Source organism: Pseudophryne corroboree, chromosome 1 (genome assembly GCF_028390025.1).
Source record: "Pseudophryne corroboree isolate aPseCor3 chromosome 1, aPseCor3.hap2, whole genome shotgun sequence".
NCBI classification, from domain to species: Eukaryota; Metazoa; Chordata; class Amphibia; order Anura; family Myobatrachidae; genus Pseudophryne; species Pseudophryne corroboree.
This window is the reverse complement of record NC_086444.1, coordinates 774,553,976-774,568,040: the sequence shown is the minus strand read 5'-3', so window position 1 is coordinate 774,568,040 and position 14,065 is coordinate 774,553,976. Positions and strand designations below refer to the sequence as shown.

The 14,065-nt window shown below is 44.6% G+C and overlaps 1 protein-coding gene and 1 pseudogene across 3 annotated transcripts in view; both read left to right on the top strand.

Annotated features, from left to right (window-relative positions):
• Window positions 1-14,065, top strand: part of STPG2 (sperm tail PG-rich repeat containing 2) — a 1,528,785-nt gene that overhangs the window by 904,368 nt on the left and 610,352 nt on the right. The gene's annotated exons all lie outside the window — the stretch shown is intronic.
• Window positions 5,740-5,858, top strand: LOC134935104 (5S ribosomal RNA; annotated as a pseudogene).

The following is a 14,065-nucleotide window of genomic DNA, read 5'->3' as shown; positions in this document are numbered from 1 at the left end:
AGGAGCTCAATGGTGACAGAATCGTATGCGGCATAATCAGCGACAAGGTACGTGCACAGCTGCTGCGGGAGAAGGGCCTCATATTAGAAACTGCCATAAATATCTGTATGTTAAATGAGCAGTCTGAAAAGGGCACAAGGGAACTAAGAAAGGACGCTGAGGTGTGTGTCATGGTGGCCATTCCGCGCCGATCCTCCATGTGTGGGAACTGCATGGCACAGCACCCTCCTGACAATCAAAGCTGCCCTGCATATGATAAACGATGTAATGCATGTGGCAAATGGAATAATTTTGCAAGGTGCTGCCACTCCAAAGATCAAACTTCCATAAAGCGACAGTCTGAGTCGCGCTATTGCTGCTCACGCCGGTGGATTAACCAGGTTAAAACGGAGCCAGAGTGTGAATTGGTTCGCATGACAGTTTGTGATAGTGTAGACCACTCGGATGAAAATGGCGAAATATTTATCAAACTGAGAACAAAGCATACGAACAAGGTGGCCATAGTCAAAATAGACTCAGGAGTGAAGGGCAATGTCATATCCTACAAAGAACTACATGAAATAGATCCAATTGCACAGATAAACCCACGAGACAAGATCTACTTGATAGCTTATGGTGGCCAGATCATCACCACACTGGGTACCACAAAGCTAAAGTTTACCTGTGCTGATTTGTTATTCCACATTGTGGATCAGAAGGTTAAACCACTGCTAGGCCTCCCTGACAGTATGAAGCTAGGCCTTCTCATATTGGGGCCTGAGGCACACGCAATACAGATGACCGTCCCAGAGATAAAAGACTTTCAGGATTTATTTGATTGCAGTACACTTGGCAAGCTTCCTGTTGTGTACCATATGAGGCTGGATGACTCCATTGTACCTACTGTCTGTGCCCCCCGGGGGGTTCCTATCACAATGAAAGACAAAATCATTAAAGAGATCCACAGAATGACTCAATTCGGTGTCATTTCAACCATAGAGGAAGCAACAAAGTGGGTGTCTGCCATGGTGGCTGCATCAAAAAAGGATGGGACTGTACGTCTTTGTATTGATCCAGTACACTTGAACAAAGCACTGCTGCATCCATATCACCCTCTCCGCACCATCGAGCAAGTGATTGCTGACATGCCAGGTGCCACAGTTTTCAGTACCCTGGATGCAAAGTGCGGATTCTGGCAAATCCCTTTGGACAGCGCTTCGTCCCTGCTCACAGCTTTCATGACCCCGATAGGGTGGTATGTCTTCCTTCGCATGCCCTATAAATCACTACGAGTATTGAGGTTCGCCAGCATTGCATGGAGCAACTGTTTGCAGGCTATCCCTGTGAAATCATCATCGCTGACATCCTGTTGTGGGGCCACACCAAGGAAGAACACAACCAGCGACTGCACCAGGTACTTGAACGGGCCCGTGCTTTGAACCTCAAGCTCAACCCAGACAAATGCAAGTTTAGAGTTGCAGAAGTGGCGTACGTGGGCCACATACTCACTAGTCAAGGCGTCAAACCAGATCCGAATAAAAATCCTTGCCATCTAGCAAATGCCGCTTCCGGCTAACCAACAGGCGCTGCAGCGCTTCCTGGGGATGACCAACTACCTGTCTAAATTTGTTCCGCAATACAGTGAAACCACGGCACCTTTGCGGCAGCTACTCCACCAGGACTCAGAATGGTGCTGGCTGGATGCACACGCGGCTGCTGACAAATCCACCGGTCCTGCAATACTTCAACGTGCATGATCCGGTAGTCCTCTCTGCCAACGCTTCACAGAGTGATCTAGGGGCCTTGAGCCACCAACACCGCAGACCGGTGGCTTTTGCTTCCAGGGTTCTCACTGACACTGAAACCAGGTATGCACAAATTGAGAAAGAGCTGTTGGCACTGGTGTTCGCCTGCAACCGTTTCCATAAGTTCATCTATGGCCGTCCTGTCACGGTGGAAACCAACAATCAGTCTCTCATCACCATACCGAAGAAGCCCATTCACTCTGCTTCTTCCCGTATTCAGGGCATGATGCTCAAGCTGTCATATATAAGTGAGGCAAAGAAATGTACGTTGCTGATGCTCTGTCTCGAGCCTTCCTTTTGACTACTGACATGAACACTGCTGAGGAGAAGTGGCTGGAAGAGCTGCATGCTGCTACACTTGCGGATGATCTTTGCCAGCGTCTTTCTGCTTTAATTCTCAATGGCTGGCCATCCTCTTCCAAAGAACTGCTTCACTGCATTCGCTCCTTCTACTGTATGAGAGATGAGCTCACTGTGTCTGATGGTGTCATCCTGTGGGGTCATCGCTTCGTAATTCCGGCTGCCCTTCAGACGTTCTACACCCAGCAAATGCACCAGGGCCATCCTGGCCTGGAGGCTACCAAGTGTAGGGCCCATGAAACCACATTCTGGCCCTCCATGTACGGTGACATTGACCATGCTGTCTCGTTTTGTGCACCCTGCAATGCTTTGCGTCAACACCTGCCATGGGAGCCCATGCTGCTCCATGACATTTCTGATCTTCCATGGTCCATTCTTGCGGCTGATCTATTCGAATGGAGGGGGAAAGAGTACCTGGTACTAGTTGACTCCTATTCAGGATGGTTCGAGATAAACTACTTGCCCAGCACCACAAGTCAAATGGTCATTGCAAAGCTGAAGAGACACTTTGCAGCACATGGCACCCCACAGCAGCTGATCACTGATAATGCCATGCAATTCAAGAGTAGAGAGTTCAAGGACTTTGCGAATACATGGGACTTCCAGAGCATCACTAGTAGTCCACACTACCCACGGTCAAATGGATTGGCAGAGCGTGCAGTCCGCTCTGCAAAGCACCTAATGGAGATGTGTGCACGAGATGGATCGGACATTTACTTGGCACTGTTAAACTTGAGAATCACGTCCCGAGACGGACTTCCATCCCATGCACAGGCATTCCAATGGCAAAGCAGCTCCTGCAACCCAGAGTAGAGCCAAAGGTACGGGAGAACATCAGGAAGCGCAGAATGGCTGCCAAAGCTTCTTATGACAGATCAGCATACCGCCTGCCACCAATAACCCCCAAAACCTTTCCCCCCCCCCCCATTTCCCACTTCCCATCCACAGTCATACCTATCCCAACCCACTGCCCCATTCCACCTTTATTTAGCAATACACTATCATTATCAAAATTCAGAGTCACACAAGCTTTTCTACATAACCTGGGTCACGTGTTTGTATACAGTTCACACAATAGTTCCCATGCACATTTTCCCTCCTTCCTCACACCATCACAATTTCCCTGCCGCCATAATGCACACACTATCCCAAATTTTCCTTCCCCCTTCATTACACATTTTCATTTCATATACCACAATTTATATAACTTTAATATCAATATTAGCACTTTCATTTTTTACATTTATATTTATTACTATCAATTTCATTTTCACTTATTTATCAACATTTTTACATTCATATTCACATCTATTCACCTTTATATATATCCATTTTTAGATATATTTTTTAATATTTATTATTATTATTTTTTATTTTTTCATATTTTTATTTATTTTTTTATTTTTTCATATTTTTATTTATTTTTTCATATTTTTTCATATTTTTTCATATATTTTTTTATATTTTTATTTTATTATCATTATCATTATTATTATTATCATTATTTTTATTTTGTATATTTATATTTATTTTTATTTTTACATACTTTAACATCTATTTTCATTATAATTTATTTCATCTTTATAATCATTCTTATACATTTTCATAACATTTACACATATTCATTTTCACATATCCACATTCATCTCTATTATATTTCATAATCCATTCATTCCATTATTCTATCACATTTCCATTCCAACCACACTCCCAATTCACTATTTAACATTTGTCATACTTGCAATCAATCATCAATTTCCCTCCCCCTCCCCCACACTCTTTTCCTACACAGCACACACATGTCTTTCAGCACTCTCACACAATTCCCTTCCTTAATCAATTCATTCAAATCCACCTTTTAAGACATCTTTTTACATATATTGCAGGCATACATTCACTAATTATCCGAAGGAGTTTCATTCAGTGCAACATATCTAACCCTGCTTTTTTCTTATTCAAGCTCATAAAGCGCAGTCAGACCTTTACATCGTAATCACCACCTAGTGTAATCAATTAACAATCATTTCTTCTGAATATAAACCAGGTCTGCACTTCTAACGTTCACACTACCCGTGAACAAGCATCCTGTGAAACGTACGTTGGGAGGTGAACGAGGTCACGGTGAGTGCGCTCACGTGACCAGGAGACCGGCAGAAGAGGAGACCAGGAGAGCCGCTTAGACACACGGCTCGTCACGCCGAGCTGTCAGCGGCATCGGCAGGAGAGGAGACCAGGGGAGCCGCTTAGACACACAGCTCGTCACGTCGAGCTGTCAACGGCATCAAAACAGCAGGACACACGCACTGGCGTCTGCAAGTATCTCTCCACATATATCCTGCATTTTTATTCTGTCTCCCGCTCTCCAGCCACGCACAACTGTAATTAAACACTGTGTGCATCGGGAGGTGAACGAGGTCACGGTGAGTGCGCTCACGTGACCAGGAGACCGGCTGAAGAGGAGACCAGGAGAGCCGCTTAGACACACGGCTCGTCACGCCGAGCTGTCAGCGGCATCGGCAGGAGAGGAGACCAGGGGAGCCGCTTAGACACACAGCTCGTCACGTCGAGCTGTCAGCGGCATCAAAACAGCAGGACACACGCACAGGCGTCTGCAAGTATCTCTCCACATATATCCTGCATTTTTATTCTGTCTCCCGCTCTCCAGCCACGCACAACTGTAATTAAACACTGTGTGCATCGGTCTCATTCAGGCAAATTTATGCCGCTTCTATAATAAGGCAAAAAGTTTTATTTATTTCATTCAATCCTTTAATTGTATATTACAAACTGCTGCTGTTAGGTGCTATACATATAAAGAAACAATTTTGATACTTCTTAGTATCACTCTGTTGCTGATGAAGTTATATACAATCAGCAACAATCCACCTTTCACTTTGACAATTGGGGTTTTTTTTCACATTTTGTTTCACAACTCTTATTTGACTCACTGTGGACATACAGCACATACAATACTATTTGTGTGCTTCTATACTGCAAGTACAATTATTTACAGACTGCAATCAAGACAGTAATTGACATTTCAGGCTCTAATGAATTAGTTAGCCTTAGTGTGGATAGTGGAGATCACGTCTCTTGAGATTTATTCCCTAATTATCTATCCACTCCTGCCAATCTGTCGTTTTAGCTGAATACATGGTTTCTGGTGCATTCCCATTTCCTGCCCCATACGCTGTGTGAAGGGGGAGGGGGAGTATGGTGTATTGCTCAGGACCTTTTGCATTTTCAGTACTAACTATACTTGCAACACATTCATGTTTTGATATTTCAAAAATTTGGCTGGCATGTCATCAGAATAACTAGGGTCCACTATTGCCCTACTACATGTGAAAAATCCTCTGGGATCAATGTTGCATAGCACAAATATAAGCAACATATTGGCGGCTATTTTTGGCAAAATCGGTTGACCATATGATTTAAAACCTCTGTATACCTATACATTTGGAATACACCTTGGTGCAATGATGGTTAAACATAGGTCTCTTTTTTAAGAGACTTTTTGCCCATTTCACAACCAGCCTTGTGGTGGATTCAACAACTGCATACCCATTATAGGTCTTTGCTTCATTAACTTTAAATCTACTACCATACCACACCGTACATGCCCAATCTCGTCCGATCTTGGAAGCAATACGGTGTTGGGCCTGGTCAGTACTTAGGTGGTTGACCACTAAGGAATACCAGGTGTTGTAGGTCAAGTTTGAAGGCAATACCTTTGCTATTGCACCTACTGCAGTAATCAACACCTGGCGGGTAAATCTCTTGGTTTTGCCGTAACTTGTGCCGCACGTTTGCCTTTTATTTAATGTTTTTTTCATCCTTATGTTCACAGTTGCATTCCCGAATTTACGATTCAAATTATTTAATCATCTTTTAAACATTTTTTGTGTGTACTCCCATATTATTCATTAAAATTAAAGGTTACGTTTTAATATCCAATACACTATACATAATTTCTATCATAGTTGTTTCCAAGAGGGAGTGCTCCCAACAAGGGTCACTTTTTTCCTTTCTCTCCTGTCTTTATTACCTATGTAATAGACCCATGGGAGCACCATCGACAATCACCCTCTTTTTTCTACCTAAAAAAGAACCTTTTTCTGTTCAATGGTAGATGGTGATCAATTCCGGAAGCTTTTCTGGTTCGTCGGTTTTCTTGGAAACACATATCAATTACATATTTACTTAATCTCACTTAGTCTTGTGCGGCATCCTCAACCCTACCCTTTACCACATACCACTGTCTCTGGGCCAGTTCTGTCCGCATGCAAACCGAGCATGGATTTGACAGAATTGCAGTGGTTCAGCATCCTGCAGGTCATCCAAATACCTACGTGGTACAGTCTGATAATGCCCTCTCTGAACACAACCGCCGCCATCTGTTAAGTGTAGCTGAAGAAAGCTCTACACAGCCTGACTCATCAGTTTCTACCACAGCTGCAACCAATGTCAGTGATGAATCGCATTGCATGGACAGTCCTTCCTCAGAAACCACTTCTGAAGTAATAGAGCCCTCTGGTGTCACAGCGGACATGCCTATAGGTTCCCAGTGTACCATTATCAGATCGGCCCGTGTGTCCAAACCCAACCCAAAGTTCCAATGCTTTATTGTATAATGTCTTTCCTTTGTTCACGCCTAACATTGTCACATTGTTGCATTTGTTTCATCTATGTTCTGCATCCTTCCAGTTTGAAAGGGGGGATGTAAATGCATGCTGTGCATCATGGGAGAAGATGTCATGCCGAGGTGACTCACTTCCTGTTTGTCTTCTGTTACTTCCACTTGGTGTCTGACTCATGCTGAGTAAAGACCTGTATTACACTGATGCTGCAAGTGTCGTCCTGATTTTGTTGTTACACATCTACAGACAGAATGGAATAAGAAGCTGCCTCAGGTAGCTTGGGCCCTGGTCATGTAGTGCTTTGAAACTCAGTAAGCCAATCATGAAGATGATTCTCCATCTTACTGGCAGCCAGTGAAGTGAGTAGAGAATGGGTGTTATGTGGCTGGAAAGGGGCTGGTTCGTTAACAGCTCGGCAAATGTGTTTTGTACCAGCTGTAAGCTGTGCAACTCTTTTACTGGAAGACCTAGGTAGACGGCATTGCGGTAGTCTAATCGAGATGATTCAAATGCATGGATGACTTCTGGCAGATCTTCAGAGGAAATTAAGTGCTTGATTCTGGCTATGTTCCTCAGATGAAAGAATGAGCATTTGATTGTTGTTGATACAGTATCCGATGTTTAAGTGTCAAGCCACCATCCAGGACAATACCAAGATTCTGCACAGTGTTTTGTAATTCTGTACCCCCAAGTGTATGTCCAGTTGGTTGGCTATGCTGCAGTCTTGTCCTTTGATGTTGCAGACTTACCATAAGGACCTCTGTTTTATCAGGATTCAGTCTCAGCCAACTGGCACTCATCCACTTCTGGTGCTCAGCTAGACAGCCATTTAGGGTTGTTATTGGGTAATAATAATATTTTTTTACAGGTGGCCTACAAGTCCCAGTAAGTATGCCCCAGCATTAAGGACCTGCTGGCGCTTGTAATCCACCTCTAAAAAAAATATATTAAAATAAACACATGGGACACATTAAAATTAGAGATGAGCGGATTCGTTTTTACTCGGATTTACTCGGTTCTCAAAACGGCATCTGATTGGCTATCCAAAACACGAGACATCCGTGAGCCAATAAGATACCATTTTGAGAACCGAGTAAATCCGAGTAAAACCGAATCCGCTCATCTCTAATTAAAATAAACAATACACACAGCATGGTATAATAATTTCTTTAACAAAAACAACCCAAAACATCCGTCATTCACCAATTTAGCGGTTGATTTTGACTTTAGTAAAAGGTTGGTGTGCAAAGCCGCTGGAAAAATTACCAAAAGGTCAAAACTGATGTGTACTAAATTTACCCCCAGTTGTCAGTTTATTCAAAACACAGATTAAAATAATGTAGTTTTAACCTAGTTGCTGATGTTTTTAAAAACCTGTGTGATTGGTGCATACTTGCCGACTATTTGGCTGCTCCTTCCGGGAGGGAGCAGCCAGGTCGGCTCACCAAGGGACTAGACTCGGCAAAAGGGGGCTATAAGGGGCATGCATGTCCTCATTACTGGCATTGCAAAGGGGGCGGGGCTACAATTATGCGTCTCAGCACAAATCATGTCATCGCCCTGCCCGCTCTTCCTCTCTCTGCAGGAGGGTGCGGACGGGAGAGTAGGTATATATGGATTTGCGGTATAATAGATTAAAATCACATTATCAACCTTATTTTGTTACATACCCATTCCAGTCTTTTTACAGCTTCTATAGATAATATATACAGTACATATTTGTGCAAAGTCACTTTAAGGTTTTAAGAAATGTATTTAAAAGTTAGGTTACGGATTGAAATGAAATGACAATATTGAACATCTCATAATCACATAAAAGTATTTTATGACTTTATTTTTTTAATGTTGCACCTTGTGAATACCTCTCTAGCAAATTAACTAGCACCGCTGAGACACATTCGTAATACCAAACAATGCTTGTCTGAATAATGCATATAATTCTACATGTAGGCAGCATTATAATATAATTATAAATGTAATGGTTCATTGAGTGTGAACACTGAACATAGCACTTTGCCTGTCACTCATATGTGACTTTCATTGACATTTAACATGTTATAATATATGAAATAGAGAATTTAAATGATTACTTAATCACATTTGTCAGCAATAATGCATATTAGTAATTTCCCTGATGATCTGAGAACATTGCTATGGGGTTTCCGAACACAATGCTGTTAAACTACAGAAAGTACAGTAAATCCTGCTTCAGAAGGCAATCCGCAAGCACTGGCTGTATTTATCTGCAGTATAGCCAGATGACCTGCAGAAGTGCTGAAATACACATTCTCAATAACACCTCTGAAATACAATGTCCTGTATACTGTATATGGCCATATGTGCTTGTTGAATATCTTATTCCACAACCATGTTAATATGAAGTAAGTCCCTTCTTTGCTACTATAATAACTTCCACTTTTATGGGAAGACTTTTCTCATCCATTCAGTCACAAGAGCATTACTCACTAATGCTCTTATAACTGAGGCGCATCTTCCAATATGTTCCAACGGTATCTGATAGGTTCAAGTTCCGTTCAATCTGGTCAAAGTTCTATACAGGATTGGTCAGGCATCTGAGGAAATCACCATCGCAACCATCTGACGCTTACTCGGACTGGCCGCCTCCTGTCTGCTTGCGAGGCCAGGAAATCTGCATATTTCAATGCAGATCCTGGCCTTGGCACTCCTGGAAAACGGGGCAATACCCCCATTTCTAGGATTGCAGTCCAACTACGTCCCTGCTCCGCCCCCAAAGGTTGCAGCATGTCAGTCTTACCTAGAACATAGAATTTGACAACAAAAAAAAAAAAAAGAACAACATGGCCCATCTAGTCTGGCCCTTTTTTAAACTCATAATAACCTGAAACCCTACAGTATTTGATCATTAGTTCTTTGCAATGATATCCTGTGAATGAACATAGGGTTAGCAACACACTTGCCGACTTTCTGGGGCAGCCAGGTCAGCACAGCAGGGGGCATGGCATCAAGCTGCATGGGCGGTCCTGCCCCCGCTCTATAATGACCAGTTACTGGCTTTGTTGAGCAGGGGGCGGGGCTATGATTACGTGATTCGCATAATTGCCACACCCACTTGCTATAGGTAAGCGGTGACTGCAGAGGTGTACGTGCGGCTGGGGGAGCTGGTCAGCTGGCGTGCGCAGGCTCTGGGAGACTTGCCCTCCTTTCCAGGGGGGCAGGAGTACCACCCAATTTTTTGAGAGCCTCCTGGCCATTCCTGGAGGGTAGGAAAGTACGGTTTGCTTACTACTGTGAAACATACTTGCCTAGCCTCCCGCAATGGCCGAGAGGCTCCCAAAAATCGGGTGGCCCTCCCGGACCCCCGGAAGGGGGAAGGGTAAGCAAGCCTCCCGTTTTCCCTGTCAGGCCCTCCACGCCCCCCCCTCAGCCACTCACAGCAGAGAACAAGTGGGTGGCGTCATTTTAGCTCCGCCCCCACTATACAGTGCCTATTTTCTCGGCACTGTATAGCGGGGGATGGAGCTATGATGACGCTATCGTAATGTCACGCCCCCGGACTGCCCACTTCCCCATCATCACGCCCCTGGACAGCCCACATTGGCTCTGACCATGCCCTCAGACGGCCCATCATGCCGCCGGCCACGTCCCCATGCGCCTACAATGCTGCCTCCTCCCGGAGGAGGGGTCAGCAAGGTAGGCAAGTATGCTGTGAAATACTGTAGTCCCATAGTCCAGGAGAATGATAACATCATTAGTAGTAGCCCACATTGCTGCAACTTTGCGTTTTCTTCTAAATGAGATACTAGGTAAAAGGCTTTTTTAAAGCTGAAATTTAAAATAATCCTTTTTTTGATCTATTCATATTTTACTTAAATGTCATCAGCAATCAAGTTAATCAAGTCATATGCCATTTTAAATAATAGACCTCACATTTAATTAATGGCCTTTCCTAATGAAAACGTCTCTTTAGGGATTACATTTGTCAATCCTAATATTTCTTTCTTACATATTTTCATTGTGCTTTGTGTGTGAGCAGTATCATCCCTGGTAGTTTGATCACACCAATTACAATAAAATACTGAAATAATTATTTCCCTTGCTGAGCTTTTTAACAGGTCTTTAAAAAAAGATAATATGTTGAAGTTATACTGTAAAAAAAAATATTTTTTTAAGTGTTAAGTTGCTGTCAAACTGAATTTATACATTTTTTATAGGGTTGGATAGTCAAATGTAACTCATTGGTGGTGTTTTTTGGTTTTAAAAGATCCATGCCCGACCCACACACACAGGGATGTTTTAACAGAGGAGGAGGTCTTTGTGCAGACTCCAGGTGGGCCCCCTCCTCTGTATGGGGCAGCAGTCTCCGGAATCGTGCCGGAGTCTACTGTGCATGCGCAGGTCTCTGGAAACATGGCGTCCACCATGTTCCGGAGACCAAAATCACTACTGTGCATCAGAGGCGTCACTCACCTCCTGGACACCCGGTGCGGTGACTGAAAAAGGGGGTGGTGCTTTGTGGGAAGGGGCGGGAATTCATGTCCCAGGCACCCGTTTTTTTGTCACTTGGGGGGTTTGGGAGGTATGGCCTGATACCCGGGGAGTGCTGTGCCTGCAGTGCTGGCTCCCACACAGTGACAGGATCCGAGTGCTGCACATAATGTAATAGTGCAGCACTCGGCTCCTGTCACTAAGCAGGAGCCAGCATTTTGGTGTCGCCCCTCGGCGGGTGACACCAGGGAGCGGGCCACACCCCCCGCACCCACTTTGTGACGCCACTGCTGTGCATGCGCGGAGGCCATTTTGGCTGTAATTTTCACCATGGTTGCAGCACCCAACACTGGACTCCAGAGAGATAAGTATTAAAACATGGGTACAATGTGTGCAGTGTGGGCCTCCCTGGACCCAGAGGCCCGTGTACACCGCACCCATTGCTCCATTGTAGAAACGCCAATGCACACACAAGAGCATTCATAATTTATTAGCATGAGGATCTATTAGTTTGAAGATCGTACATACAGTATGCTTGGACCCTTGGAGTTGCCAACACTATTCTAAAACCTGCTAGATACTGTACGTTCAATAATATAGAGTTTGTAACTAAACTACAATAATTATATATTAGGTTATATATTTCTAAAATAGACTTTTCTGTTCTACACATTTTATGACAGAGTGCACCAGTACATGTATGTAGACATCTTTTTATAGGAGCACCAGACTAAAGGCTGCTGCATGAGAAGAGAATGTTCTATTCTTCTTTCCTTCATGAAGCAGCACAAAGTCTTAGCGGGACAGTGTGTTTTATCACGCAGTTTATGGAACACATCAATGTTGCCATTTTTTATTGTATAATTAAGTCTGTGTCCTGGTACATCAAATACAATAGAGGGCTGATCATATCTGGCCCTGGGTATAGACCATTTAGGCGAATGCCTTGAAGACCTTTGCTCCATGGGGGCAATCAACAGGCATGGCAGCCTGCTAAAAAGTCACTAAGCACACACTGGCCGGAGGAGCTTCCACAGATGTAAACTCTCATCACTGCTGCTCCATGCACTGTCCACTACGATAGCACCAGTGAGATGAAGGACAGACCATGTGACCTCTCCCTGCTGCATATCCATGGTCTTGCCAGCTGCCAGGGGGTAGCAATTTATGACATATACATGTAAACTGGGGGCACTAGTTAATATCTTGACTAGGACATAAAATCAGTCAGGGCAAACTCTGAGGCTGATTGACAGTCGCACGTACAGTAAAGCAGCTGCATTTGGGCTGCACTGCATAACTGAAATTATAGCAGGTGCAGATGTCCACTTCTATTCACAGTTGGCAGAGTCTCTGTGGTTGCACCTGCCCTATGTCATGTGGATGCTAGAGTATTTCTCTTAATTATTAGATTGAATTCCAGTAACAGAATTAGAATTAGATATGATATACTGTAGCCCATAAATCAGTGGCAGGTATCCAACAATCTCTGGGGTTAATTATAGCAGGTCAGAGATTATCCGAGTCTGGCAACAAGTATCCAAAAGTAGACAGGGCATAGGTAATAGTAGGTGGTCTTCAGTTTGCCGGCTGTTGGGATCCCGGCACACAATATACCGGTGCGGAATCTCGACACCCGGCATACCGACACCTTTTTCTCCCTCTTGTGGATCCACGACTCCCCTGGCGGGAGAATAGATAGTGTGGCATGCGCAGTGAACTCACAAGGGGCTCAATTGCACTTGCCCAGCTGTTGGTATGCCGGTGGTCGGGATTCCGGTGCCGGTATGCTGGCTCCCGGGAGCCCGGCCGCCGGCATACCGTACTACACCCGCAATAGTCAGGTCTGGGGTAAATCGGAGTCTCGCAACAGGTATCCAAAGTAAAGAAGGCACTGGCAATAATCAGGTCTGGGGTAAATCAGAGTCTGGCAACAGGTATCCAAAGTAGAAGCACTATAGGCTTGGGCACAAATGTAAGAAGCAAGACACCTGCAAGGGAAACTAATCACCTAACACTAGTTACGTGAAACTCACTTAAATAAGCTGAAGAGGGACAACCTTCCATGAAAGTATGGGCAGCCCCTACTCTGCAGATGCCTGAACTCAAAGTCTCAGATGCATATGCATAAGATCCATACACAGCTACAACAACAATATAGCCACGAATGTAGGACCAGGGAACAGCAAGCAGCCTACTGTATATGCGGAGAGCAAGCTGCAAATGCCATGACACTCCCATAGCAAACCTATCTGAAGTGCGAACACCATGTACCCAAGCATTTGCATCTATCCAACTGACTTCCATTCTACCCTAAATGTGTGCGACATATTTGTTGCATGAGTAGTGTGAAAAAAATCACAGATGTACCGTACTTTGTGTACCGGCCTTAATCAGCCATCACTGTCCCATAGAAAATATTACAATCCTATGTGGCAAGGAGCCAGTGCCGGATTTTCCACTAGGCACATGAGGCAAATGCATATGGGCAGCACCTACCAGGGGCGGCACAGCAGGCCTCTACCCTCCATGATGCTGGCTCTCTGCACGTGGTACTCACACCCTGCAAAGCCGCCCAGCCGGTAAGATCCAGCTTGGTGTCAGACCGGACAGGGAGGCATCAAAGAGTTAGGGGTCCAGGGAGATAACGCGGAAAACCTGACTCCCCCTCAAACCCTCCTCCCGTTGCAGCACTCCCGATCCTCCCCTACTCACCCTCTCATTACATCACCCCCCACTTCCCCTCACCATCGTAGAACCCCTGAATGCCACTACCATCAAGGCACCCCCCCCCCAGCGCTGCACATCCGATCC